Source organism: Canis aureus, chromosome 18 (genome assembly GCF_053574225.1).
Source record: "Canis aureus isolate CA01 chromosome 18, VMU_Caureus_v.1.0, whole genome shotgun sequence".
NCBI classification, from domain to species: domain Eukaryota; kingdom Metazoa; phylum Chordata; class Mammalia; order Carnivora; family Canidae; genus Canis; species Canis aureus.
The window spans coordinates 11418925-11432873 of record NC_135628.1 but is presented as its reverse complement, the minus strand read 5'-3'; the positions used below and the strand labels follow the sequence as shown (position 1 = coordinate 11432873).

The 13949-nt window shown below is 33.2% G+C and overlaps 1 long non-coding RNA gene across 3 annotated transcripts in view; it reads left to right on the top strand.

The window, feature by feature from the left end:
• Window positions 1-1296, top strand: part of LOC144288566 (uncharacterized) — a 53410-nt gene extending 52114 nt beyond the window's left edge. The window contains exon 6 of one of the 3 annotated variants that reach the window (XR_013356518.1): window positions 949-1296. This is a non-coding gene — a long non-coding RNA (uncharacterized LOC144288566). Of the gene's footprint in view, window positions 1-945 lie in introns of all 3 variants that reach the window. The other 2 variants (XR_013356516.1, XR_013356515.1) reach the window with 2 other exon arrangements.
• The last annotated feature ends 12653 nt before the right edge of the window (window positions 1297-13949 follow it).

The window sequence follows — 13949 nt, the reverse complement described above, 5'->3', positions numbered from 1 at the left end:
TTCTTTGCTGGCTAAAGTTGAATAAAATGATTTCCATTTCTTTGGAGGAGGAAAAGAAAACAAAAGAGCATTGCATGCAATACAATGAATGTTCAATGACTAGTAAACACCAAGAAGAAGGTTGTTTTGAATAAATATTTTTAATTGTTGTGATGTCAGGTATAAAAATTCAACTTTGGTATTTTAAAAAAATATTCATTACCAAATTGTATTACAAAGGACTTCCTCTCATAAGCATTCTAAATACATGAGAGAAGACAAGCAGATGATTGTAAATATTACGCACAAAGATGATAACCATATTGGCAAAACTAATAGGAAGGAAGTTATATACCACTTGTAGAAGGCACAAAATGACTTAAAGAATTCTCTGGAGCTCATTTTTCTCTTTACAAAGAGAATACATGTTTATATTTAAACAAAATTGATGATTCTACTCTCTTTGTATAAATCTGAATTGCTAATTTTAAGGTATCAAAGTTATCAGTTTTTTTTTCTGGGATTTTCACCTCTGAATTGGAAATTATTCAAATTCAAAACTTTATTCAATTTAAATAAAAAGAAATATAAAACTTCTCTTGATATCTAACAAAGGTAACTGACATTAAACATTAGATGTTTCAGATATTCCAAGATAAAATATTCAGGTTTAACTTGAATAATTTAGAAGTTCTGAGACTAACTAGAGATGTGATTTATAGGCAGCCCTGTAAAAATATATTTTGCAAGATATATGGTAACACTCTACTTTTTCAACAAACTCAACTCTATAGGATAAGCCTAAAACTGGCAAGGCTTCTTCTTATAAAAAGCAGCTAAAACTAAGTCCTAACGCTGCCTTTATTTAGACTCTATTTATATTCATTGTATCCAAAAGTTATTTGATTTCTAAGAGTGTAATGGGTCCTTTTTTTCCCCCTATCTTACTTCAGTTTCTTTTACCAGCAGGATGAATGTTCACAACTAAAGGCTTAAAACTTCCACTGGACAATTCCTGTCAGCTCAGTAAGAGCAAACCTGCCTGGGAGGTTCTACATCCTACCCCAAAATGGGCCACCTCCATTGCCTGGGGAAGCGACCACTTAATGACCCACTGAAACGAGGGTCATAGAACTGGTCCCCTTGCATCAGGGTAGTAGAGAGTAAGTAACAGGATGATGGATTAAAATCTAATCATATCAACAATTACATTAAATATACATAAATAATTACTAAAAATAAAACACTTGATATGTTCTGATTCATAAGAATATAAAAATTTAAAAAGCATATTATAGCCTTAAATAATTCAAGTAAAAATTAGCAGAATAGGGACGCCTGGGTGGCTCCATGGATGAGTGTCTGTACGAGCTTCTCTAAAGATACAAAATCAGGACATAAAGAATTTTTAAAGAATCTAAGATGGCTTTATTTGTAAGATGTACCAATTGCATGTGCCACTAAGAAGAAAAAATAGTGTGCCAATTAAATTATGCCAAGATTCTCTTATTCCATGAATTTTAAGAGATCTTGGTTTAGAAATGTATACTGTTTATGATGAGGTACAGTATGAGGGAATTTAATAGAACAAACATTGTAGAGAGATAGGCCTGTTTTGGGAATCTGCTAAGAAGAAGCAATTCTTAGAAAAAAATGTATGCCACAGGAAAGGGTCCAATATTACAGTTAGACTGAGTTACTCCAGGAAGAGTTAGGCTGATCAAGGATGAATATGTATCACTTCTCAGTTTTGGGTAAGCAAATGTGCAAAAGCTCAAGGTTTGAACTCTAAAGTTTGATTTCTACCACTTATTAACTATGTGATTCTGAATAAGCCATCCACCTCTCTGTTTCAGTTTCCTCTTATGTGAAATTGAGAATATATTGAATTGAGAACATATGATAATCAAAACTTTACATATAAATAATTGGTAAAGGTTATTATGACTGCCTCTGTCTCCAAAACAGAGGTGAGAAAGGAAACAAAAAGATCTCTTAGGTGGTTATTGTAGAAGACAAGATCCCCACCCCATCCCCTGCTTCTTTTCTCGGACTTCTTAACTTACTGAATGGTTCCCTCACCATCTACTGATGTACGACAGAAATCTGAGAATAATTTTTAGTACTTTTTTCTCACCTCCTCTTTATTCTAGCTATTTCGAAGTGTTATATATTTTCCTTGAGTTTTTCTGCTTGCCTGAAGCTTTATTATGCCAATTTTCAGCCAAATTATTATCATAATTCTTCACTCAGACTTATCAAAGGCTTCTACCTTGTTTCTCTGCAGGTAGTACTTGTCTTTCCCTCCTCAGGACATGATACCTCCAATCTCATTAAAATCCTCACCTGGGGCAGCCTGGGTAGCTCAGTGGTTTAGCTCTGCCTTCAGCCCAGGGTGTGGTCCTGGAGATCCAGGATCGAGTCCCATGTCGGGCTCCCTGCATGGAGCCTGCTTCTCCCTCTGCCTGTGTCTCTGTCTCTTTCTCTCTCTCTCTCTCTCTCTCATGAATAAATTAAATCTTAAAACAAACAAACAAACAAAATCCTCACCTGTTATCATTGTGTATAGGACAAAATATCTTCAAGTCTTTGAAACCTGTCACAAGTCTGCCATTCAGTAATGATAATTAGAGGCTTGGAGGAAAAAAAAACTAAAAATTTCAATAATTACTTTAAAAATGGAGTAAAAATATTTTGGAGTCATACCATATTGTTCATTGGTTGGACCAATTCTATATGATTAAATGGGCAAAAAGAGACTAGTTTCAAATGTGCAGTAAATTATTTCATTGATACGATTCCTTATTAGGATTAGTGAAATTATACCAGTCCTTTGACATTACCAAGTGGTTCAGGTCTGTAGAAGCAGGAAATTAGGGAAAGGACACAAAGAGCCCTTGAACAGACATTAAGTCTCTTGGAAGAGATGGTGAACTCTGTCAGTGGAAAGCACAGAGAAAGTTTTGGAACATTTAGGATCCAGGCTGGGAGTATACGAATCCAACAATGAATTAGTGTAGACTGGAGGAATGTGACGGAGGAATCAGGTGGGAGCAGAGTAAACTGACTCAAAGGTGCTATTGAATATTGAAGGTAGGGATGAGACAAGCTCAGAGTAGCATGCCCAGAACTCTGGAATGTACAGGTATCTCCTCAGTGCTCCATCCCCATTCCCATCCCTATTCTGGCATTCTTAATATGACCTGATCACATAGAAATATATTTTGAGAGCATGCATGTTACCTTTTTTAAATGTCACTGCAGACTATATTCATTGGTTGTTAACTTTTGTGTGTATCAGAATCACCAGAAAAAGTAAAATTTCTGATTCAGGAGATAGAGATGAGGGCCCAGGAATCTGCATTGCTAACATGGTCACAGGAGCTGCTGAGGCTGGTTGTGGGACCACATTTTTATAATGGTATGAGCTATATTATGGTAGTGGAAGGAGACAGAAAAATCTTAATTCACTGCCTCCATTTGAGGAGAGTATGCTTCGTATTAGGAAGAAATACTCATTTTGGGGAAGGAATAAGACTTCAAAATGAAGGCTTATAGAATACTTTCTAATTCAGGAGAGTCCTGTTTATTAGAAGCCCTTTTGCTCTGCTGAGCTTTGGCATAAATTAGGATATACATGTCTGTGGAGAAAAACTGGGGCTGAATTTAATCTGCCAGCATTAAAAAGAGAAGAAGGATTAAAAGATCTCAGGGATAAATGGAAGGGAAAAGAGGCAGGAAGACTTTCTTACAAAGAGGGGAGAAAAAGCAAAAGTAAATCACTAGTAATGGTATTTTAAGGTGGGATTTAACAAAAGGAAAATATGTAAGGGATTTTTAAGAAATTAGCCTGGGTATGTGAGCCTGGAATAATCAGAAATGCTTTGGAACAAGAGAGTACTTTGCAGGAATAACAAATACTGCTGTCTGGACATGGGAATCCTAGAACAAGTGGAGAGCTGATGACTGGTTAAAGTAGCCTTATAAAAATGATTAGAATAACTATTTTAAAATTTAAATTGTACCTCAAATTGGAATCGTGATGTTGTTTTTTTCTCTATTTAAACAGTTGCAGGGATCCCTGGGTGGCGCAGCAGTTTGGCGCCTGCCTTTGGCCCAGGGCGCGATCCTGGAGACCCAGGATCGAATCCCACGTTGGGCTCCTGGTGCATGGAGCCTGCTTCTCCCTCTGCCTATGTCTCTGCCTCTCTCTCTCTCTCTCTCTCTCTCTCTCTCTGTGTGACTATCATAAATAAATAAAAAAATAAAAATAAAAAAAAAATAAACAGTTGCAGTGTATGCATAACATTTCAAATGAAATAAACACTTCAAAGCTGTCAATTGGTAGGAAAGTAGAACGATTAATCTCAAGAGCTTTGGGGGCAGATGCGTCAGGTAAGAATAAATATTACTTCAAATGATGAAAAATAAACAAGTTCCAGCTCATTTAATATCTCATATTTCTAGAGACATTAAAATCAAGGTCATGATATCTAAGAATATTCCCTGTTGATAGCCATTAATTCCCAGATTTATTCATCTTTGCTAAAATAACAAAGTACTGACCTGGCTGGTTAATTAGGCAAGGAAGATGAGAAATATTCTGTAAAAAACAAAACAGTAAATAAGACAAAAGATTTTGTTTTTTCATAAAAATTCCACCTCCTTTTTCCCAATTTAAAGTATATACCTTTTAAGAAAAAAAAAAACTGGAAATATACAAGTTACAAATTGTAAAATCTATAATTCCTATATATAAAACCTATATACATATAATATTCATTATATGCTAACAAGTACAAGTATTTGGGAATATGATTTACCTGTACCCATCTCATATATGTCATATATAAAAACATTTGAAATCCTCTATCTTCAAAACTATGTTCATATATCATTTTATATTTTTACCTTTTTACTCTTGTGCTTTAGATACTTTTCAAATAAATAGTATATTCTTGCAATTACTTTTCAAATAAATAGTATATTCTTGCAATCTATTGCTTTTATCCCATCAAACAGATATTTTCTCTTAATGGGAAATTTAATTTTTAAAAATGTGATAATATGTGGTATGTCATTTTATATATTAATTTCAAGCTATTAAATTATTTTCATTAATTATAGTATTAATTATATGCATATCTTTATTTTACATATATTAGAAATTATTTAGAGTTTACACAATAGATTTAAAATAATACATGTGATTAGCATTATGATTTTCAAATTGTCGTATGCAAGAGCAATTGCATTACTTATGGCTCCCTCTTAATGTAAAATGAAGAACTTAGCATAATACTCTCTCACTCCCCAGTTTCTCTCAATGCATTAAGATCTGTGTATATATTACCCTTGTATAATTATTATTAATTTTTATGTCATCTTTTAAGTATCAATATTGTTCCTTTGGCAATTTTGTTACCCTATTGGCCACAATTTTTTTGTCATCAGTCTGTTGCCTGGCATAGTCCATGATGTATTGGTGCTGAAAAAATATATGTTGATTTAATGAGTAATCTAAACTTAATTTTAAATATATAGAATATATATCACACAGGTAATAATATGAGATAGAATCAGGGCTTATGACATAATATCAATCTAACTTCCTCCACTATAGTCCCTATTTTCAATTAATACATTTCTGGTGCAGGATCATCTTCTACCTTGTGTTCCGATTTTGCATATTCAAAAATCTCTTTAGATTGTCTTTACACATTCATGGCAGCTTTTGCAAGTGTATTAATAAAGCAGAATTACATTACTTTCCCTAAAAATGGTCACTTATTTTTTTTAAGCATGGGTGTTTATGATTGTATTTTCTTTATCATTAAGATTTAAATCTTTCCTAGAATATGTCAAACTGAGATTCTTTTCGCATTCTTTGAACCAGGAATGTAGTAAATTTTTGTAGTCAATAGGTTAATTTAAATACACACAAACATATGGTGTGCTGAGATTATTTTTGAATATTTTTTTCTGTTTTTTAAATATTTTATTTATTCTAGTTAATTTTTTAGAAACATAGTTCATTCATGAAAGAACTATATTCTCTCTGTATTTACTATATATTCTCTGCCTTTGATAACCATCATGTCTTTCATAGCTATTATGTTTTAAGTATAGTTTTAGTCTCATTTCCAGTTGCAGATTTGAATTTGTGTTTGGTTGATTCTTTTAACTCATGTATGTTTTCTGCATTCCTCTATAATTTTTAAGCATTTGTTGCTTATATCTCCTAGTTACCTTTTCATTTAATTTTTAATCCTCTATAATTTTTAAGCATTTGTTGCTTATATGTCCTAGTTACCTTTTTATTTAATTTTTAATACTTTATTTCACTTGGACTGTTATTTTAATATTTCTGGAAACTCAAATGAATATAGTTTTACATGTCCTATTGTTTCTTCAAGTAAATATTTGTGTAGGTTTACTTTCCTTCTGCTTATTTTAAGAAACTAGTTCCATGCTTTTATATTATGAAGTATTATATAGGCCTCAGTATTTTTTTTTCATTTCCCTCTACCCGTAGTTTATGCAGTCTTGAAGCAGTAGAGATCTATTCAGACCAGAGGTTACTGACAGTGTATCTATGTTCTCTATTCCCATAGATCTTTAGTTCTAAAATTTTAGGTTAAATTGTTTTCAGTAACTCTTGAATAGGCCTTTGTATTAGGTACTTGTGTAATGCAGCTCTGCTGCCCTGAGGTGAGAATTTTACCTGATTTTTCATTCCTGGTTCCTGTCATAATTTAAAGCAACCTATGGGTCTTCTTTTGTATGTAAGCACTCCTCTCCAGAATGTACAGCTTTCTGTGTTCTTGTTTTTACATCACTTAACTCAGAATAAAATACATCATCACAGATCCCCTTCTAAGATGATGTTATCTTACAGAACATTGTCTGATTTTGTAATATATAAGCACTGAGACTTAGAGTTGCAAGTGGTTCCTAGCCACACCTAGAGGCTTACATCAGGAGGAAGGCTGACCTAGAAACTTTGGTGGCACAGGCACTAAATCTTCAATGTGGAAGTGAAAAGTGAGTTGGGAGAAAGTTTCCTATTTTATTCATTTTCAGTTGTTTTGCTATTTCATAAATCTAGGTATTAGTTGTTTTCTTACAATGTCTAAATCTTACCCACTCATTTACTTAAAATTCAAAGTTCTCAGGTAAAAGAAGCAGTATGATCAAGTGCCCTGTAGTCCAAGGAATCATGGAAGTTCAGGAGACTGATAGATAGCCAGCTGTGCTGTACCCAAGGCAAAGAAGAATATGATGCAAAAAGAGTCTGAAGAATATAACAATACAACACATTTTAACATTTTAATAGCCATAAATATCAAATCTGTTTAAGAAATTTTGTTCTCTCCTAAGAACAATAGTAAATTAATAATTTCCAGTGGGTTTCCAATGGTAACAATAAAATGCAAGTTATTTTCCTTCATATATGAAGTTCTGTGTGATAATAGCCTTTGCCTACCTCCCTGGTGCCATGCATAGCATTTCTTCTCTAACCTGCTTTTGTAACACTGCTGTTATTTCTTTTTCTTTTTTTTTTAAGTTTTTTTTTTTTTTTTTAATACTTATCAGAGACAGAGACAGAGAGAGAGAGAGAGGCAGAAACACAGGCAGAGGGAGAAGCAGGTTCCATGCAGGGAGCCTGACATGGGACTCGATCCCAGGTCTCTAGGATCAGGCCCTGGGCTGAAGGTGGCCCTAAACCGCTGAGCTACCCGGGTCCCTGGGTTATTTCTGTTTCTTAAAGATGCCCAGCTTAAACTCACCTTAGTGTTTTTACACCAATTGTTCCATCTACTAGAATGCTTCTTATGTTGGATTTCATGTATCTGATTATTTTTGCCACTAATTTAGAAAGCTATTCCCTGACTCTGTCTTCCTTTTATATTATCCTTTCACATTGGTTACTATTTGATATTTTTCTTGTTTTCTTTTTTAAAATATTTTATTTATTTATTCATGAGAGACACAGAGAGAGAAAGAGAGAGAGGCAGAGACACAAGGCAGAGGAGAAGCAGGCTCCATGCAGGGAGCCTGACATGGGACTTGATCCCGGGTCTCCAGGATCACACCCTGGGCTTGTTTTCTTTGCATGTTTATTATCTATCATCCCTATTAACTTAAACTCCATTAAAAGAGACATCTTGTTAACTTTACATGTCAAGGAACTAGAAAAAAAAAAAAAAGAAGAAACAACTAAACCCAAAGGTAACAGAAGGAAGGAAATAACAAAATCAAAGCAGAAATAAATGAAATAAATATTAAAAGGAAAATAGAAAAGATAGTGAATAGTGATAGCTATTTCTTAGGAAAGATAAATAAAATAGGAAAACTTCTCACTAGCCTTACCAAGAAAAAAGAGAGGGGGCTTAAATAAACAATATTGAAAATGAAATGAGAGACATTACAGGCAATGCTACACAAATACAAAGAGTCACAAAAGACTATGATAAATAAGAATTATATTCTAAAAATTTGGCAATCTTACAAGAAGTAGATAAATGTCTAGAAACATGCAACCTACCAAGACTGAATCATGAAGAAATAGAAAACCTGAACAGACCAACTAGTAAAGAGGTTATTAATTATTGATAAGGAGATTTCAACAGTAATCAAAAACCCCCAACAGTCCAGAACCAGATAACCTCACTGGTGAATTTCACCAAATCATTAAGGAAGAATTGATACCAATCCTACTCAAACTCTTTCAAAAATAGGAAACACTTCCAAACCTATTTAATGGGGCATGCATTACCCTGATACTAAAATCAGACAAAGACACTACCAGAAAATAAGATTACAAGCCAACATTCCTGATGAACATAGACACAAAAATCTTCCACAAAATATAAGCAAACCAAATTCAGCAGTACATGAAAAGGATCATGTACCATGATCAAGTGATATTACAGTGATTCAAGGATGATTGAGCATCTTCAAATTGAACATTGTGATATACCACATTAAGAAACTAAAAGATGAAGTTCATAAGATCATCTTGACAGATGCAGAAAAATAATTCAACCAAATACAATATCCTTTCATGATAAAAGCTCTCAACAAACTGAGGGAATAGTAGAAGAAATAGTACTTCAACATTGTAAAGGCCAAATATGATGGACCCAAAGCTAATATCATACTCAATTGTGAATGCTTAAAGGCTTTTCTCTAAGATCGGAACAGGACAAAGATGCTTGCTCTTACCACTTTTACTCAACAAAGTACTAGAAATGCTAGCTAGAGCAACTAGGCAAGAAAAAGAAATAAAAGACATCTAAATTGGAAAGGGAAAAATAGAACTGTTTCTATTTGCAGATGACATATTATATTTGGAGAATCCTGGCAACTCCACTAAAAATCTGTTAGATGTATAAATTAAGTCAGTAAGGTTGCAAGATACCAAATTCATACACAAAAATCAGTTATATCTCTATACACTAATAACAAACTATCAGAAAAAGAAATTAAGAAAACTATCATATTTACAGTTACATCAAAAAATTAAAACACCTAGGAATAAATTTAACCAATGAAGTAAAAGAGTTACACATAGAAAACTATAAGACATTGATGAAAGAAATTGAAAAAGACACAAATAAATGGAAAGATATTTTGAGGTCATGCATTGAAAGAATTACTATTGAAATTTCCATTAGTTATCGGAACTAATATACAGGTTCAAAATTTCCATTAGTTATCTAAACTAATATACATGTTCAATACAATCCCCATCTAAATTCTGATGACATTTTTCATCACAGAACTAGGAAAACAGCCCTAGAATTTGTATGGAATCACAAGAGTTCCCAAATAGCCAGAGACATCTGGAGAAAGAATGAAGTTGAAGACATAATGCTTTCTGATTTCAAACTATGTTAAAAATCTGTAGTAATCAAACAGTATGGTATTGGCATAAAAAGTCACATAGATCATTAGAACAGTAGAGAGCCCAGAGATAAACTAGTGCATATATGGACAATTAATTTACAACAAAGGAACCAAGTATGTACGATAGGGAAAGGATAGCCTATTGAATAAAAGGTGTTGGGAAAATAGAAAAGTCATATGCAAGAGAATGAAACTGGATTCCTGTCTTACACCACACACAAAAATCATCTCTGAATGGGTTAAATATTTAAATGTAAAACCTGAAACCATAAAACTCCCTGAAGAAAACAGGCAATAAGCTCCTTGACATTGGTCTTGGTGATAATTTTTTTGGATCTGACACCATAAGGAAAGGCAACAATAGCAAAAATAAACAAATGAGACTGCATAAAACTAAAATGTTTTTGTACAGCCAAGGAAACCATAAGAAAAAAATGAAAAGGCACCTATGAAATGGGAGAAAACATTTGCATATATCTGATAAGGAGTTAATATCCAAAATATATAAAGAACTCCTGCAACTCAATAGCCAAAAAACCAAAGCAATCTAATGAAAAAAATGGGCGGAGGATCTGTATAGACTTTGTTCTGAAGAAATACAGATGGCCAGTAGGTATATGAAAGGATGAGGAATGTCACCAATTATCAGGGAAATGCAAATCAAAACCACAGTGAGGTGTCAACTTTTTGATGGCTGGTATCAAAGAGACAAGAAATAACAGGTGTTGGCAAGGAGGTGGGGAAAAGGGAACTGGTATGAATGTAATAATTGGTACAGCGACTATGGAAAACAATGTGGAGGTTCCTGAAAAAATTAAAACAACAGTACTACCATGTGATCCAGGAACTCCACTTGTGGGAATTTATCTGGAAGAAATGAAAAGACTGACTCAAAAATACATATGTACACCCGTGTTCATTGCAGCATTATTTATGGTAACGAAGCTATGAAAGGAACCTAAGTATCCATCAACTGATGAATAAAGAAAATGTGGTATATACTATAATGGAATATTACTTAGCCATAAAAAAGAAGGAAATCTTGCCATTTGCAACAACATAGATGGACCTTGAGGGTATTATGCTAAGCGAAATAAATCAGACAGAAAAAGACAAATTACATAAAATCTCACTTTTATGTGGAATCTAGAACAAAACTCCAAGCTTATCGATACAGAGAAAATACCAGTGGTTGCCAGGGATTGAGGAATGGGCATAATGGTTGAGGCTGATCAAAAGGTACACATTTTTAGTTATAAAGTAAATAAGTCCTGGATACATACCTTACAGCATATTGACTATGATTAATAATATTATATTTGAAAACTTCTAAGAAAGTCTAAAAATTTCTCATCACAAGAAAAACAATTTGAACTGTGTAGTGATGAATGTTACTATTTTAATTATAGCAATTATTTTGCAATATATACAAATATCAAATCATTACATTTTGTACCTGAAACTAATATAATGTTATATGTCACTTACATCTCAATAAAAAAAATAAAAAGGAAGGCACAAACAGGAATATTAAAGCATACAAAACTGAAGTGATTGTCCTAAATTTCCACTGTTAATTGTGGAAACACAAAGACATTCAAAATGAGGAGTGAGATAGACTAAATAAAGAAAATACCTTGTCTTGCTAGAGAGAAAAATGAACATTGCATCAACAATGTTTGCTTCTTGGCATAGTAACCATTGTTTTCACCAGAACATTTCTAGAGAAAGGCTGTCTTACTCTGATGATGGTTGTTGAACTGTAAATTTCTGGGAGGAGGAAATAAATCTTAATCACCTTGATTTATCACATTGTCCAACATTAAATAAGGTCTCACCAATACAGTCCTCATTGAAAAGCATCTAGCTGACTTGAACTGAACAGTTTTGTACAACAGTGAAGTGTATATTAAAAATTATATTTTATTTGTTTTAAATAGATGTTCTTCTTTGCCCTGGAAGTCAAGTACATGTGTTTGGGGTGGGAAAGGGCTTGGGCCAATGCTAAAGAGGATCCGATATCCAGATTGTTAAAGCCTGTAAGGAAGAGACATTGGTATGTATATTGTTCTGTGGATAAAAGCTTGCTGAACACCAGAAATAGTGTGGACCCAAGAGGGGTGAGAGACTGCTCCTGAAACATTGGCATGCATCCCCTAAAGTTTAGAAATACATACATTTCATTTTCACTATGTGAATAATAACATTATATCTTTGTATAATGACAAGGTTGACCCTTGGCTGGTGTCTAGAAACGTCTATTTTGGCTGGGTTCCCAACCCGTAATGAGAAGAATGATCCACTGTGTCTAAAATGTTTTGTAAAAACTATGTGGTTTATACCAAACACCTGCTTTCCTCCTGGGAGTCTGGAATTTTGATATGTGTTGGGCAGACAGTACCTATGTGACCAGCTCCCAGTGAAAACCCTGTGTATGTAGCTTCCCCAGTAGACAGTATTTCACATAAATTGTTACAAATTTTTTGCTGGGAGAATTAAGCATGCCCATGTAACTTCTATAGGAGAGGACTCTTGAGACCTTGCACCTGGTTTCCTCTGGGTTCCCCCCCTCCCCGTGTACCCAATGTGGTTGATTTTGTTGTTTATCCTTTTCTCTGAAATAAATCATAGCTGTGGTATGACTTTATATGCTGAGTTCTGTTAACTCTTCCTAGAAAAGCCTTGAGCTTGGTGGTGGTAGCCTTGGGGACTCCCAACATAAGTGCACAAGAAGTGCTTTATGGTTGTTTTATGTCTCATGTATTTGATTGATAGTGAAATTGAGTATCTGTTCAGATTCTGGAGTTCTCCATGTAGTTTAATTTTCAGATTAACTGTTTATTTTGCTTCCATGGATAGTTGTCCCAAAGAATATTTATTCAATTATCCTTATTTTTAACTGTCTTGAAAATCCAGCATTACTGTATATTAAATAGTAAATACATTTGAATTTATTTCAGAATGAAAGTTCATTTATATTGACATATGTCTACTATTTTGCCAATGCTACAGTGTTTCATTATTGTACATATTTTTTTTATAGTTAGTAGGCAACTGGCAAGATTTTCTCAGGGATTTGAATGCCTCCTTGATTTTTTACATTTTAATCAATTTTTATTGATTAAATGTAACTTAAAAAGTTTATTTTAAAACATTTAATAGAATAGACCTAATGCTTTTGCATTAGTATTGATAATGGAGTTGAAGGGGATGAGCCTAGCAAATAAAAACATAGGCTATTGAATTAAATGTCATCACTAACAACACTACATGTAGAGTAAATACTTATTTTGTAGAAGAGATGAAGAATATGTTTCCAGTGTAATAAAGAATTTTATTACCAATGCAGTCAGGAACAATAATTCATTTGTAATTTATCATAATTTTTTTAAATATTGGAAAAGTTGGAAGTACAAAAATTATGCATATAGTGTTGTACACATTCATAAAGTGTTTAAATAAATAGGAAAGTTCTTTAATGATGGATAAGGTGATTAGAATTTTTTATTATTTTGCTTTCATAAATCCTATCTAAAATACATTATTTGTGATTTTCAAATTTGTTTTTCTTTAAAGAAAAGAAAAATGACAGTATGTGATGTAAATTGTATGCAAAATCTTCTTTTTTTTTTTTTTTTTTTTTTTGCAAAATCTTCCTTGATCATTATTTTTGTCTTACACTCTCTCAACCGTAACTCAACAGCAAATTATTTTTAGCAATTCTTTATTGATGCTTTCAAAGCACATCAAAGTATGGTTTAACTAGGGGAAAAAATTCCCTGTTTTACACTCATGGTTAATACAATATAAAATTACATTAGAGAATTCTAATAAGAATATGACATAATTTCTTTGAGAACAAATGTAACTGACTTCAGGGAAATGATGGGAGAAGAAATGTTCTGGAGGACTGGCCACAGACATATGTCAATATGTTTCATGGATGGAATGGGTGCTGTGGGTTAGTGTAGACATTTGATTTAGTGGAGAATGACTAAAAAAATTCTACTGCATCAATAATAGACATGGACTTTAAAGATTAACATTGCTGAAATAAG